Source organism: Tamandua tetradactyla, chromosome 3 (genome assembly GCF_023851605.1).
Source record: "Tamandua tetradactyla isolate mTamTet1 chromosome 3, mTamTet1.pri, whole genome shotgun sequence".
Lineage (NCBI taxonomy): Eukaryota > Metazoa > Chordata > Mammalia > Pilosa > Myrmecophagidae > Tamandua > Tamandua tetradactyla.
In genome coordinates this window covers 128,934,487-128,948,326 of record NC_135329.1, presented here as the reverse complement: position 1 = coordinate 128,948,326, position 13,840 = coordinate 128,934,487, and the positions used below count along the sequence as shown (strand labels likewise).

Here is a 13,840-nt window from a genome sequence, read left to right as displayed (position 1 = left end):
GTTTAAATTTCTCAAAGTATGCTCCATAGAGCACTACAAGTACCTCCAAAACACGGTATGACCTGGAAATGGCGCAGAGTACATTGCCTCCTGAAGATTCCTTAGAACCTTGTTAAAGTGTGGCCACCCTGCAATACTGGCAGCAGTTGGCAGCTTCTAAGAAAGGCAGAATCAGAGGCCCCACCCCAGACCTACTTAGTCAGAATCTTCATATTAATAAGATCCCTTCTGTTTCCTAGGCACTTTCAACTTAAAGGCTCTGAGAAATCCTGTACTAAATGAACCTGTTTACCTCATCTCACCCAACATTTCTCACACTTGTCTGACCACAGACCATTTCCCCACTCCCCTTTTTTTTGAGGGTCATCTATTAACATTCTGAGGAACATACTTTGGGAAACCGTGCAGTATATAATATTCAGTGTCATTAATGAACTAATGAAGTTAGAAAGAGGTACTGTTTCATGCTTCACAATTAAAATGCAGCTCTCCCCACCTTTCCCAACCATGTCAGGCTACTAAAATAAAAACACTAAGTATACACTTTAAAGAAAAGCGTACAGAAAAATTTAGGCTATTTTCAATAAAGATTGATGCCAACAAAATTACACAAAAAATTGTGTTTTGGCTGTAAACTGGGTATCAATTTCTTGAAAAACTTAGTTTCTAAATGAAGAATTAAATGATTTTCCAGAAAGAAGAACCCAGACTCCTCCAGGCCAGGTGTGGGTTTTAATTATTTTTTCACACTTGTCTCATTCATACAGAAAGAGACTAGGTATGTAGTACACAGTGGTACTTGGGCTGGGCAGATCAACTCCCCATCTTGGTTATATAACAATTTGCCTAAAACATATCCAATTTAGGACAGATGTTAATCTATAATGTGATTTATTGAAAGCACAAGTGAAAAAGGCAAGTTGACAGTTCTGAATTGGCGTATAATCAAAAACATTGATTTTATACTTGTTTAAAGTTTCTTTTAATAATGCTGAACTAAGCGATGATGCATCTAATTTGCAATTTTTAAAGTAGCTCTTCAGAGCAACAGGGAAAGCCTTAGATAAAAACAGCATCTAGTAAAAAATTTCTGTAGCTTAACAATCCTTTCTTTCTGTCCTGTCTTCAGTAAGTTAAAGAGGCATGATAGTTATCTTTCAGCATCTCCTTATTCATTTTAGTTTCTGCATGCTTAACACCATATTTTGTTTTCAAGAAGCCAAACTCATTTTCACTCTTAACACTTCCAGACAGCTTCTGAAGAAGCACAAGAAAAAAACATCCTAGAATTTTGTTGTTTGCAGATGGAGCATGCAATGGACTATACTGTGGTTTCCTGTGCAGACTTCTGTATCCTCCAATCATCTACTCTTAAGTTTCCTGAGGGTAGGGACTATTTCCATCTGGCTCACCACCATGTCCTCACTGCTTAGAAAAGTTTCTGAAACACAGTAGGTGTTCAATCACTGTTTGTTCCATGAATGAATGAAACAGACTGAATGATGACAAATCTGTCTTTTCATTCTAAAACCATTTATATACCAGGCAATGTTAGTTTCCAGGAAAATCAAGATGCGGAAGGAACTCAAAGTTTAACAGGGAAGACAGGAATAAAGATAGAGTGATAAATATAACAGTAATGATGTCTAGAACTTACCACAGTAGAAGTGGCTCTGCATGGGTGGAAAAGGGTCATCAGGGAAGATGACGGTTACCACATAGGCAGAGAGGTACAGAGCATCACAGTGTGCTCCGAGAATGGCAACAGTCCGAAACTGGGGTGAGGGAGTAGGGACAAGGAAGAGAAAAACAAACGGAAATCTGGATAAGAAGAAGGGAAAGAGATGGACTATTTTTACAATAAATAGGCTTTAAAACTGTGTAAGATGAAAGTTGAAGCAAACAGTCAAACTGAATCTAGAACCAATGCCCTACCAAATGTGGTAAAATGCTATAGAGTTAAAGAACATTTGATAATGAGGAGCAGAAACTAGGAGTAAGAACTAGATGGTGTCAACTCTAAAAGAGGACAGAAGAGCAGGGGAAATGACTGGAAGGCCCAGTGTGGCAGTGGGAAGCAGACGTGAAAAAAGAGCAACCTCACTGAGTAAGACTTCAAAAGGAGTGAACCATCCAAAACATCTATTCTTCTGCCCTTTATGTGTCACGCTCCTGGGGGATACAACAGTAACAATAATCCCAGGAATTCTTATCCCTAAGTAGAATACAGGTAAGTCCTCAGTGTCGCTACCCTCTTCCTTGTTTTAATATCCTCATAGGGAGCATCAATATGCAACGGGAGCTGCTCCTCAAAAACCAGTACAGAAGGGAAGAAGGCACAGAAGAAAGAGAAGGAAAAAGAAATCAAGAAAATATGGATAAGATTGGATACAGGTAGAAATAAACCAAGAATCTGTAGACCTATCCCCCTCAAGAGTTCCACATACAAGGAAAAAAAAACTATAAACAAAGGGAAATTTATTAAATCCATAGGAGAATTGGAATGTAAGTATAATCCATCATGCATAATTAGCACCAGAACCGGAGAAGGGAACAGTCATTCTGAAGCAAAGCAAATTCAGAAATAGATTACCAGAAAGATTTTCACTAATAGGAGTACATAAAATCTTTTTTTAAATGCTCTTTTTTCCTTTGACAGGATCTAGGTTCACCAATGCCTCAGGTACCTTGATGCAGCAGGAAAGGGAAACTCTGTTGAACAAACATGGCTATGTTGGTAATTAAGGAGTCTTCTCTTTCCATTATGAATTAATAAATTCACATTCTGGTTTATGTATTAGTCCCAATTTCTAAAACTCAGAACAGGCTCAGGATCACAATGACTAATTCAAAACTCTGATGTGGTTTTTGGGAGGCCTTATGTCTGTACCATCAGCTGTTACTCCCAGATAACAGTCCACCTGTGTGGTTGCCCATTCCAATTGAAAAGTCTTTTTTTTTTTTTTTAATTTAAGAGTTAATAAAAAACCCATAAAAATAAGGTTAGCTGCCATAAGAAACATATGTCTATTAATCATCCTAGTAAATGGTGAATACAGATATCTACACACTTAAACAAAAATGTGTAAGGCTATATCCAATGGAGTAAGTGCTCAATGCCACAAGGGCACACCAGAGCCTGTCAGTCAGAACCTATTCTGGCAGAGTTGCTAAGAATATTTTATATACCAACCATTCCACAAATCTCATCCTAGCATTGCTGTGCAATAGCTGTGGTCATACATTTGTGGCAATTGTTGTACATGTTAGTGAAATCCTAATCTTTCAGTATTTACTGGTTTAAATCCATTTTTGTAGAACCATGCCTTTATTTGGGGACATTATGTTTACCTGTTAAAAAATTTTGCTGTCGGGCGGGCCGCGGTGGCTCAGCGGGCAAAGTGCTTGCCTGCTATGCCGGAGGACCTCGGTTCGATTCCCGGCCCCAGCCCATGTAACAAAAACGGAGAAACAGAATACAATAAAACAAGAAAATGTTTAAAAATGTTTCCCTTTCTTCCTTCCTTCCTTCCTTCTATCCTTCCTTCCTTCTCTCTGTCTTTCCTTTAAAAAAAAAAAAAAAATTTTGCTGTCAAAAAATAGTTCATTTAAGTTTCATCTAAAGTTGAAAAAAATTTTTCAAAACCAAGATCCAGGATAACATGGTTCAGTATTCCATATATAATACCCAGAAAGTATTTATGCAATTATTCCTATTCTGTACATCTAAACCTCAAGTGTTTCCTCATTAAAATAAACTTGGCTTTGTGTCTCTCTAGTCTGGTCATTCCAATAATGCAGATGTATAAAAATACACACGTAATAATATAGAATTGCTTCAAATTTGCAATAAACAACCAGATAGACTTTTCACCAGTCAAGGTATATTACAGAACTTTTTAAAAAGTTGAGATATAATTCATAAAATACCATTTTTTACTGACTTTAACACTACCTATTTTTATGAATAAATATGTTTTATTCAGGGGTTTTTTAGACACCCAATGAAACTGAGTCAGAATGGGGTATCTTTTACTACTAACTTGTGTTTGCATGTGTTCTCAACCTTACGTGTAACGTTTAAATGTTCATATGAAAACTCATATAAAAAATAAACTTGCAAAACAGAAATATGATAGTGGTGGTTTGAAGCTGTATATTCCCAGAATAGATTAAATATATTAAATCTAATCTTTTTCTGTGGGGATGAACCCCCTTGTAAGAAGGTTATTTTGATGAGGTTACTTCAGATAAGGTATGACCCAACTCACTGAAGGTAGGTTTTAATCTTCTTACTGGAGTCCTTTATAAGTGGAATGAAGAAAGAGAAGAGAGAGAGAGAGAAACATCACTGAAGCAAGATGCTGAAAGCAGTGAAACCTGGAGGAGAAGGGAGAAACCAGCAGATGCTGCCACGTGCCTTGGCATGGGGCAGAAGATCTAAGGACTGCCAGCAGCTGGTCTTCGGGAAGAAAGCACCACCTCAATGATGCCTTGATTTGGAAATTTTCTCAGCCTCAAACTGTAAGCTAATAAATCTCCAAGGTACAAGGCAAATCATTTTATGGTACTGCTCTAAGAAGCCTAGGAAACGAAAACTGTGTCATTTTAAAAATTGTCTTCCTAACTGACCTGTCTCTAATAAATACTGTCTTTCTCTGTGTTATAGCAGGAAAGTCAGTCAGGTGACTTGGTTAATTGAGCAAATGTTGTTCATCAGATAAAAAAAATAGATTAAATTTTTAAAGGTTAAAGCAAATTCTCCTACTCATTTCTTAGAAAAGGTAGAGCATCTGTTTTTTTTGTTGTGTGAATTCTTTTTAAGTACTGGTATATTATAGCATTCAAATAAAATTATGTATCTCAAAGTAACCAAAAGCACATTTCTGATCAACATAATACAACTTGTATGGAAAAATAATGTCAAGTTAAAGGATTTGGAAAAGGCTCTGTGACTAGTAACATGGTATTAGAGTATCCCAAAGTGGGTTTTGCAGACCTTTTCATGTTCCCGTTTCCCCCTATCTCCACAGGTTTCCTCTCTTTCCCATCACCTTAAGCTCACAGGCACCTTTCCTGACCACACTTGAAGTCTTTGGGCACAACAGGATTAGAACTGGACTTTGAAGGATTAAGAACAGTGGAGGGAGATACGGTAGTATAGATCGATAAAGAAATGAGAGATCAAAGTTAGGTGTAAAATTGGAGGGGACCCTCTGTACCTATTTGTGCCCAAAGGTGGGCATTTTCTCAAGCAAACTAGCTGGCAGCAGTTGCCTTTTCACACTGCCCCTTGGTACTGTGCTCTTCTCAAGGCTGATGTATTAGAGTAGCCACCCGAGGATGGGGAAACAGAATGAGTCCCTTCACCCTAAACCTCTCCTGAGCTCCAGCTCTGCACTTCCTAAGTACAGCTACTCCATCTCCTGTTATTTCAAACTCCACAAGCAAGTGTAAAACCAGGTTCACTGCCTTCTGCTTCATCAAACCATCCCTTCTGCTACACATACATACTTTGAGAATTATATATGGCAACATCTATAAATTCTTCATCCTTAAGAAGGCATTCTTCACTGTGATTTTGGAACTGCTTCTTTTTTTTTTTTTAATGATATTCCCCTCTAGTCCAACCAATCTACTAAAGTCTTGACAACATAGCAATGTCATTTTCACCTTGTATTTGCTCTTTAAAAATGTCCCTCATCTATGAATTTTATAGAGAGCAGGATTCTTGTTTATATGGCTATATATTCTATGGTGTCTAACATGTGCTGGAGCATTTAATAAATGTTTGCTTACAGAACTGGTTTTACTATGTTAGGAGTCGAAAATAGAAATTGGCACTATACTGCAGCACTTACTGAAAAATGTTTAATATCATATTCAGAGTCAAAGAACTACTAAACAACCTGGTTCCTTAAAGAAGTCTTTTGTTTAATGGTTGGCATGAAAAACATCAGGAAGAATCAAATTTCATTTTCAATTTTCTTAGTTAGGTAGCTTGTTTCTTTTTTAGATGAGAGTTTTGAGTTTCTTAAGGGAAGAACTTAGCAAAATAACCACAAGTCAAGGAAGTTACATTCCACTGAAGGGAGATAACCTATGTCACAATGCAGTCACACTGGTATTTCTAAATTCTCAGCTCAAGAGCTAGAGTATATCTAGATTGTACTTTGTATATAAATCTACAAATCAGAGCTATAATTCTAGCAATAGGCTAGAAAGCTGCTGTTATCAAAGTCTTGATTATGCCTCAATATATTGAAACATCAGCTGTTCAGAAAGAGTGGACAGGAAAAAGAAAAGGAAATGCCACATTTTAAAGACACACTTTTGATTGTTGTGCCCTCTTTTAATGAGCAGATCAAAAGCAGCATTTGGTGATCCTAAAACAATGCAATAAAACCTCAAAATTTAACTGTTTTACAGTTCTGACACTCTTGTTACTTTTCTTTTTGTTTAATACTATATTCAAAGTCAAAGATAACTTCAGTCCACCAAACTTGAATTGATCACAAACTCATAATCTTTCATAATTTAAATAGGTATTTTGAGTTTAAAATATTGTGAATTTACCTAGACTCATTTTTTAAAAATCATTTTGATACTTGGGTAGGGGGAGGGAGGGATTTGAAGATCATAAACAGTGATCTGAAGTTCATGATATGTTAACAGGGATACGCTCATATTTTTCTTAAATAATGGAAAGCATTTTGTCTACTACCTAAATACTGTCCTCTGAAAAGCAGAAGATTTGCCAATAAAGTATGGCATTAAAGAGTATAAGTAAGTGATGATTAATAAATATTTAGAACCCTGGCAGTGCAAAGAAAGAACATGTTAGATGACTTTCCACAGTTACTCCAGTATCACGCTACAATTAAGGTAATGGCGTGAGAATAAAATTTTGCTGCCCAATCAGCCTACTAGAATTATAAAGTCTCTATCACAAGTACCATCTGTCCACAAGGAAGTATGCATGCTCACAACTTATAAGAATTACAGCAACATATATCATTTTGAACATTAGAGGTATAACAAATAAACATTTAACTTAATGTTTGGTGAAGACAGAGTAAGCTAGCACCTTGATAGGGTATAAAGAAACTGAAAAGGCAATCTGCTCATTTTATAGCCCAGCAATTCTCTCCTCTTTCTGAGAGGAACCGGGTCTCTCAGTATCTAAGAGCACGTCTCTAAGAGCAGCTGGGTCTCAGCATCAATTTTCTATCTATACATCAATTATACACTACAGCAAAACAAATGCTAGAAGCGTCAGTAGAAATTAAGAATTGCCTAGGATGTGCAGTAGTTTCTAACTTTTCTTCATGGGTATCTGAATTTCTATTTTTGTTGCTTTATATGGAAGGTCTAAGGGACAAAATGTCCTTTGGATTGAGAAAAATTGATGTACTTAATTGAGAGAAGCAGCAGCCCCACCCAGTGACAAAATCATAACAAGCAAAGTGGAGGAAGGTCCCCACTGTGGTTGGATCAAGGAATTTTTAACTCTTGGATAGACATTCTCCATGCAGAGCAGTAGGTTCACATCATCCTGCCATCAACTACTGCAAAGACACACAGAGCTTTTCCTACACAGTAGTTCACATTCAAGGACATTCTCAGACCCCAAATTCCCAAACATCACTTTGTTATTAGACTGCTTAATACAATGTATTATATCTACTCTTTTGATAACTGTGAAAGAAATAAAAGTTTTTAAAATGGGCATGACATCAATGCTAACTTCAGTTATCTGACAGACACAAAAGAACTGAAAAAATATTAAACCAACCAAGAAGCAGAAAGTCTATGCCCCTGTCAAGACATTCAGTTCATGGGGACTGAGCTGGGAGAGTGTCAGATGAAATCTATCAGGAGAAAGTTAGTTGGGATAGTCTCATATTGCTATGACTGATTCCCAGTTTTGCCACACTCTGCTGATCTTCACCACTGTGATATCTAAACCAGGTGGCTTTCAACTTACCTTCAACTAACAGCTGCCATGAACAGCTACTGAAATTACATCACAAAAACCGCCCCACTAACAGCATACATTCATCTTCATACATTCAGTGGTGAGTCACTTAGAGGCCTACTGAGAAACACTTGATGTCTTTCTAGGTTTGATTTCCCATTATCTTGATTCAGTATGTGATACCAATCGTTTAGGATCACTGCAAAACATATGCAGCAAGATAAATTTACAGAATATGAAACACTCATCAGGAAGTAACAGGCCTGTCACCTGGGCCTTCAAAAGAAAAAAAAAAAGGCAAAACAATCTATGTATGGATGGAGTTAGGTACTACAATGACCAGGTGAATCATTCAACTATTTCCTACCTCTTACTTTCTGTAATTTCAAACTGTTATTTATGAGAGACAGAGGTGGTGGCAGCAATCTAATATCTTCTAAAGTAAGGGTAACCATGAAGATGACCACAAACTAAATATGGTACCTTTAGAAAATACTTAGCAGTTCCTTTCTTAACTATTTTTGATTTATCTTCCTTAATCAAAAATCAAGTATTTGAATCAGTAGTTGGGTGACTCATCCATCCCGAAAGTACACAAGAAGAAGTTACATCTACAGGTACTTCTTGGCAACATTTCGTATAAACAGCTTGATCAGAAGGGAATGGGGAAAGTTCCACTCTATTGCTCCTTTATTTTCTTCAGAGTTTTAGAATATTCTAATTCATAAAGTTTTACTAAAACATCAAAAACAGACATAAGTTAAACTTTTAAAGAGATTATTGTGCCAACTCTTAGTCTGATTTCTAAAATAATTACAAAGCAAATAGTATTAAAACACAGTAGCAACTGTGACCAAGAAAGCCCTTGTACCAAATAAAAGTCAAGAAGCACTTCTTTAAGAAAGCTCTGAGGCGACTGATATATACCTCAACATTTTCATGGCTAAATTATATGGTAGCAATATATACCAATATATATATGGTAGCAATATATATACTAATAAAACAACAGCTTCATTCTAGGAAGAGAGAAATAAGAGTAATGAGGAGTGGTACAAGGGACTGCAGCCTATTTAGCTTTTTAAATTTTATAAGTTTCTTAAAATTTTTAAACAGTCAAATGACTTAGGTGGAAAAAATAGCCTCATAAACCTTTAAAATGGGAGGGCCTTTGAAAAATCATCTAGTTGAATGGATTTCCAAATCCTCTATTTTCTTAACTCTTTTTCCTAAATAACCTCAAGAGTAACACCAATACATAAAAAAAGAAAAGCAAGAGCTGCTCCTGCTGGGCCTTTTTCATCTCTGACCAATATCAGCCCTGAGGGTGCCCCCAAGGCTCCAAGGGAGAGCATTTTAACATCAAAGATCAACCAGCAGAGTTAAATGAACTGAGGCTCAGAACTGGGGCAGACTAGCCCAAGATCTTGTTTGTGGGTCTACCAGTTCTCAAGGAAAAGTTATTTAAACTGCAGTACCCCACCAACCAATAAATTCTAAAAGAAACATGAGCCTGTTACTATGTAGCTAGCTCCAAAGTATTTTCTTCATAATACACAACCAACCTTTTAAAAATTTAAACACCGTGTTAGAACTTTGAAGAAAAACAGCTAAGGTGTATTATTTTTCAAATACTTTACTTAATGTTTCAAAACAAGTCTGTTCAAATGCATAGCTGCAGGATTTTGCCTCCTCAGCATTGGGGAGATTTTCCTCGTAAGAGTTTCAGTGAACAGTGAGGTGGGTCCACAGCCTCACTTCATGCACACCCTGCCCAGCCCCTGTACTTTCAGGGGCAGCAGCAATCCACTTCCCTTCTGCCTGCTTCTGCACTTGCTGTTCTGGACTCTACGTCCCTCCCTAGCTCTTCTGTCTCTCAGCTCATTCTGCGGAGTTACCTCACCTGGAAGGCCTTCCCTGACTCACCTGTTTAAAATAGCCCCTTTCTAGCTCTCTCTTGGCCTTTGCTTTTTTGCCCCTCACCTGTCCTTTCTTTTTTCATCTTAACAGTTATCACCTTCTGATATGTTTGTCTTATCTCACTCTTAACCAGAATATAAGGCACATGAGTATAGGAAAAATTTTGCTTTGCTTACTAGTTATCAAAAGCAACGGCTGACTATATGTCAGCAGGCAGTACAGGAGGAAGAACCTGGAGCGCAATTAATTAGAACGTAAAATTAGGGTTCAAATTCCTGATTCCTTGTAACCCCTAAGTCCCAGGAGTCCCCTAAGAGTTTTCTTCATGGCTCTATGGAGGGGGTGGGGTGGGGCACGGCAGTGATTTTAGGTTTTCATGCTCATTTTTAGGCTAGCCACTCAAATCTGGCTCTGGAACCCTGAGATCAGTTTGAATTTTCATGTCTCTTGGTTCTCATACCAGGGTCTCCATCAGATACCCCACTCAGCATGCCCATAGCTGAATTCATAGCCTTCTGAAACCTGCATGGCATACAGAATACCTTACTTATCAGCGTCTTAAGCAAATGAAAATAATTATCTCATTCAACCTATAAGCAGGAGCTCTCAACCTATAAGGTCAGAGCCAGTAGCAGACTAGTATTTTCTCTTAATTTCCATCTGAAAACACCATTAAGCTCCTGTATCCATTTCTCACATGGAAGATGCATCTCTGCGAAGACTGGTTCAGATAGTTCAGCAATCCACAGTAACTGTTATCCATTACAGTCATCATAGAGCATCACTGAAACTCCACTGAAATAACTAGAAAATGTATCATAATGTATTCAATGTGCTAAATATTTTGAATTGGAAATTCCTCTGAATGTGTAAGAAGAATATAAAATGTCTAATTTCTATACACTTAAAGTCCACATTAGTTAATAAAGCCTTTTTTTTTTTAAAAAAAAAAGAGATCCTTAGAGGATCACAAGGTTAGCTTAGACAAATCATCCCCAAAAGAACTTCTGCAAAGTTAACATTGCCTGTTCAGCTAAACAAGTATTACTAACAAGCAAGAGAAAAATAAAGGCTTAATTTTATGATTAACTTCTCTCCTACTTTTGCGAAGGTCTAAATTACCAATAACATAACCGGCCTTCAGGTCTATAAGCATGAGCAGCAAAGAAACTGTAACGATCCATAAACCAGGTAACTCTCAGATATTCAAAACTGGATCAGCCAAGTTTTCAAGGAACAATTCCATTATGTTTGGAGGAAAACGGGGTATTTGTGTGTATATCTATTTATTCCAACATTTACTGGCTATCCATATGCATCATATACTGGGCCAAGAGCTTTATAGGAACCTATTCATACTGATTTCCTAATATAGAAGTCACTATAGTGCTCTATCTATCAAATTATTAAAGAAAAGTAGCAAATGTACATTTGCTTGTTTACTTAGTAATATGAGTTATACAGTCAGCATTACATATTTTTAAATCAAAATAAGTGAAAATTTAACATCCTGAAAAGAGCAAGAAAAAGAATATGGAGAAAAATCAACTTAAATATAACTTTGCAACCACAAAATCTATGGTAAACATTCCTCTCCTATGTTTTCGTATATCTCAAACTCTTTATATTTGAAAAGCACACTAGATCACTATTTATTAGAAATTCTAAAGCCAGCAGTTCTCAAAATGTGGTCAGTGGCAACATCCCAAGCTTTTAACAACCCATCTAGGTGATTCTGATGCATAATGAAGACTGAGAACCACTGTCCTGAATCATAATAGTTGCGAACTGCTGCCCTAATGTAACAAACCATTAGGGAGTATAATAAGACAATGTTTTATTAATTATATGTATAAAGGTAAAACAATTTGGGTTTATATTTATAAAGAAATTTATGATGAAAATATTAAACATCAAACTTTCTTAACTACAGAAATAATGCTGCACTTTACTTTCAACTTGTCAACAATCATCTTGAAAAGTTTTACATTATTGGGATTGTGATTAAAACCACTTTTAAGTATAAACTTTGCCCAGCTGCTAAAATGTCCAATTAAAAACTAGCAGGTGTTTACAACACATGGAATGCCGAAAATTTTAACATAAACTTCAATGAGGAAATGAAAGATCTTAATATTCTAAAGCACAAATAAAAAGTTACAAGTGTATCTCCACTTTAAGACTCATTATAATATGAATGTATATATATGTATATATAGTTTCATTTTACAAAAATATTCTTTACTTTTTGTTTTTTTTCTTTCAATTTTTTTGGGTCCATGGTCTAGGAATTGAATTCGGACCTCCCACATGGCAGGTGAGCATTCTACCACTGAACCCACCAGTGCACGCTATATTCTTTACTTGATAAAATTGCTCATGGGATTTATTTTTAGTAGCAAGTTTCTTCAGTCAGTTATCAATGTATATTTGAATCCTTAAAGAAGGAAATTAGATGTAAAAGGATATTCTTTACTTGATAAAATTGCTCATGGGATTTATTTTTAGTAGCAAGTTTCTTCAGTCAGTTATCATGTATATTTGAATCCTTAAAGAAGGAAATTAGATGTAAAAGGAGAATCAAAAAATCTGGAGGTAAAGTATTAGTTAGATACCAATTAAATATGAAACAAATTAAAGATAAAGCATCACTGAAGTTTCTTTAGATATTTTTTTTATACGAGTTAATAGGCTTCTATGAAATATTAGAGGCAGAGCAAGTATAGTTAACTTGGATATTACTTATGTCATCTGACAAATGTCACATCCAGCGTTTCCAATTGCTTCACATGTGTTATAGCTCAAGCTTTTAATTAGGCTGAAGAATTCCTATAGGGGAGGATCTAACTGGATTTATGCAAAACAGATGTGGAAAGCAAAGCTAAGAGAGGCATATGATAGACCTAAAGTCTTCAACACTTACCAAGAATTCCCACAGCATTCTTAAATATATAAATAGAAAACCACAGAGGAGAAAGTCCTAAGGATTTGTGCCAAAAGCTTATTTTAAAACAAGGAGAGCTTACTATTCTTTGCCTCTTGAATGTCTACTCTTATTCTTATTAAAAAAAAATTTCTAGCACACTGCAGACTGTACAACTATAAACACTCCACATCACCATCAGCACCTATCACCATCAGTATCTAACTCAGCCTTGTGGGCCACTGTTTGTGCTCAACTGCATTAGGAGCATTAGGTATTTCCTTAAAGAGTAGCAGTAACTTGGACATGTTTCATATTTTATAGGAGACTATTCAGCTGAGGACCATACTGGGTGGCAGGGGGTTCAGTTAGCAGACTCTTCAGTAATCCATGCAGAAAGTGATCAAGGAGGATGAGAGGGCTGAAGGTGAGGGGTCATGTTCTAGTTTGCTAGCTCCCGAAATGCAATATACCAGAAACAGAACAGCTTTTAAAAAGGGGAATGTAGTAAGTTGCTAGTTTATAGTTCCAAGGCTGAAAAAATGTCCCAATTAAAGCAAGTCTATAGAAATGTCCAATCAAAGGCATCCAAGGAAAAATACCTTGGCTCAAGAAGGCCATGAAGTTCAGGGTTTTTTTCTCAAGTGGAAGGCACATGGTAAACACAGTCAGAGTTTCTCTCTTGGCTGGAAGGGCACATGGCAAAACAAATTATCTTTAATTTGTTTCATATTTAATTGGTATCTAACTAATACTTTACCTCCAAGTTACTGCTACTCTTTAAGGAAATACCTAATGCTCCTGATGCAGCTGAGCACAAACAGTGGCCCACAAGGTTGAGTTAGGTACTGATGGTGATAGGTGCTGATGGTGATGTGGAGTGTTTACAGTTGTACAGTCTGCAGTGTGCTAGAAATTTTTTTTTAATAAGAATAAGACATGTCCAGCCAACTGAGCTAAATTGAAATGAGTCCAGCTTCAGTGCTGGTGAACTGGCTATGCTCCAGAATTTTGCCTCT

At 36.5% G+C, this 13,840-nt stretch overlaps 1 protein-coding gene and 1 long non-coding RNA gene across 11 annotated transcripts in view; one reads left to right on the top strand and one right to left on the bottom strand.

The window, feature by feature from the left end:
- PKP4 (plakophilin 4) overlaps positions 1 to 13,840 on the bottom strand; it is a 291,835-nt gene that overhangs the window by 224,055 nt on the left and 53,940 nt on the right. The window lies entirely within an intron of this gene.
- LOC143677655 (uncharacterized) lies at positions 1,304 to 2,783 on the top strand. The gene is made up of 3 exons (XR_013172778.1): positions 1,304 to 1,386; positions 2,280 to 2,394; positions 2,660 to 2,783. It is a non-coding gene; the product is annotated as an uncharacterized LOC143677655 (long non-coding RNA).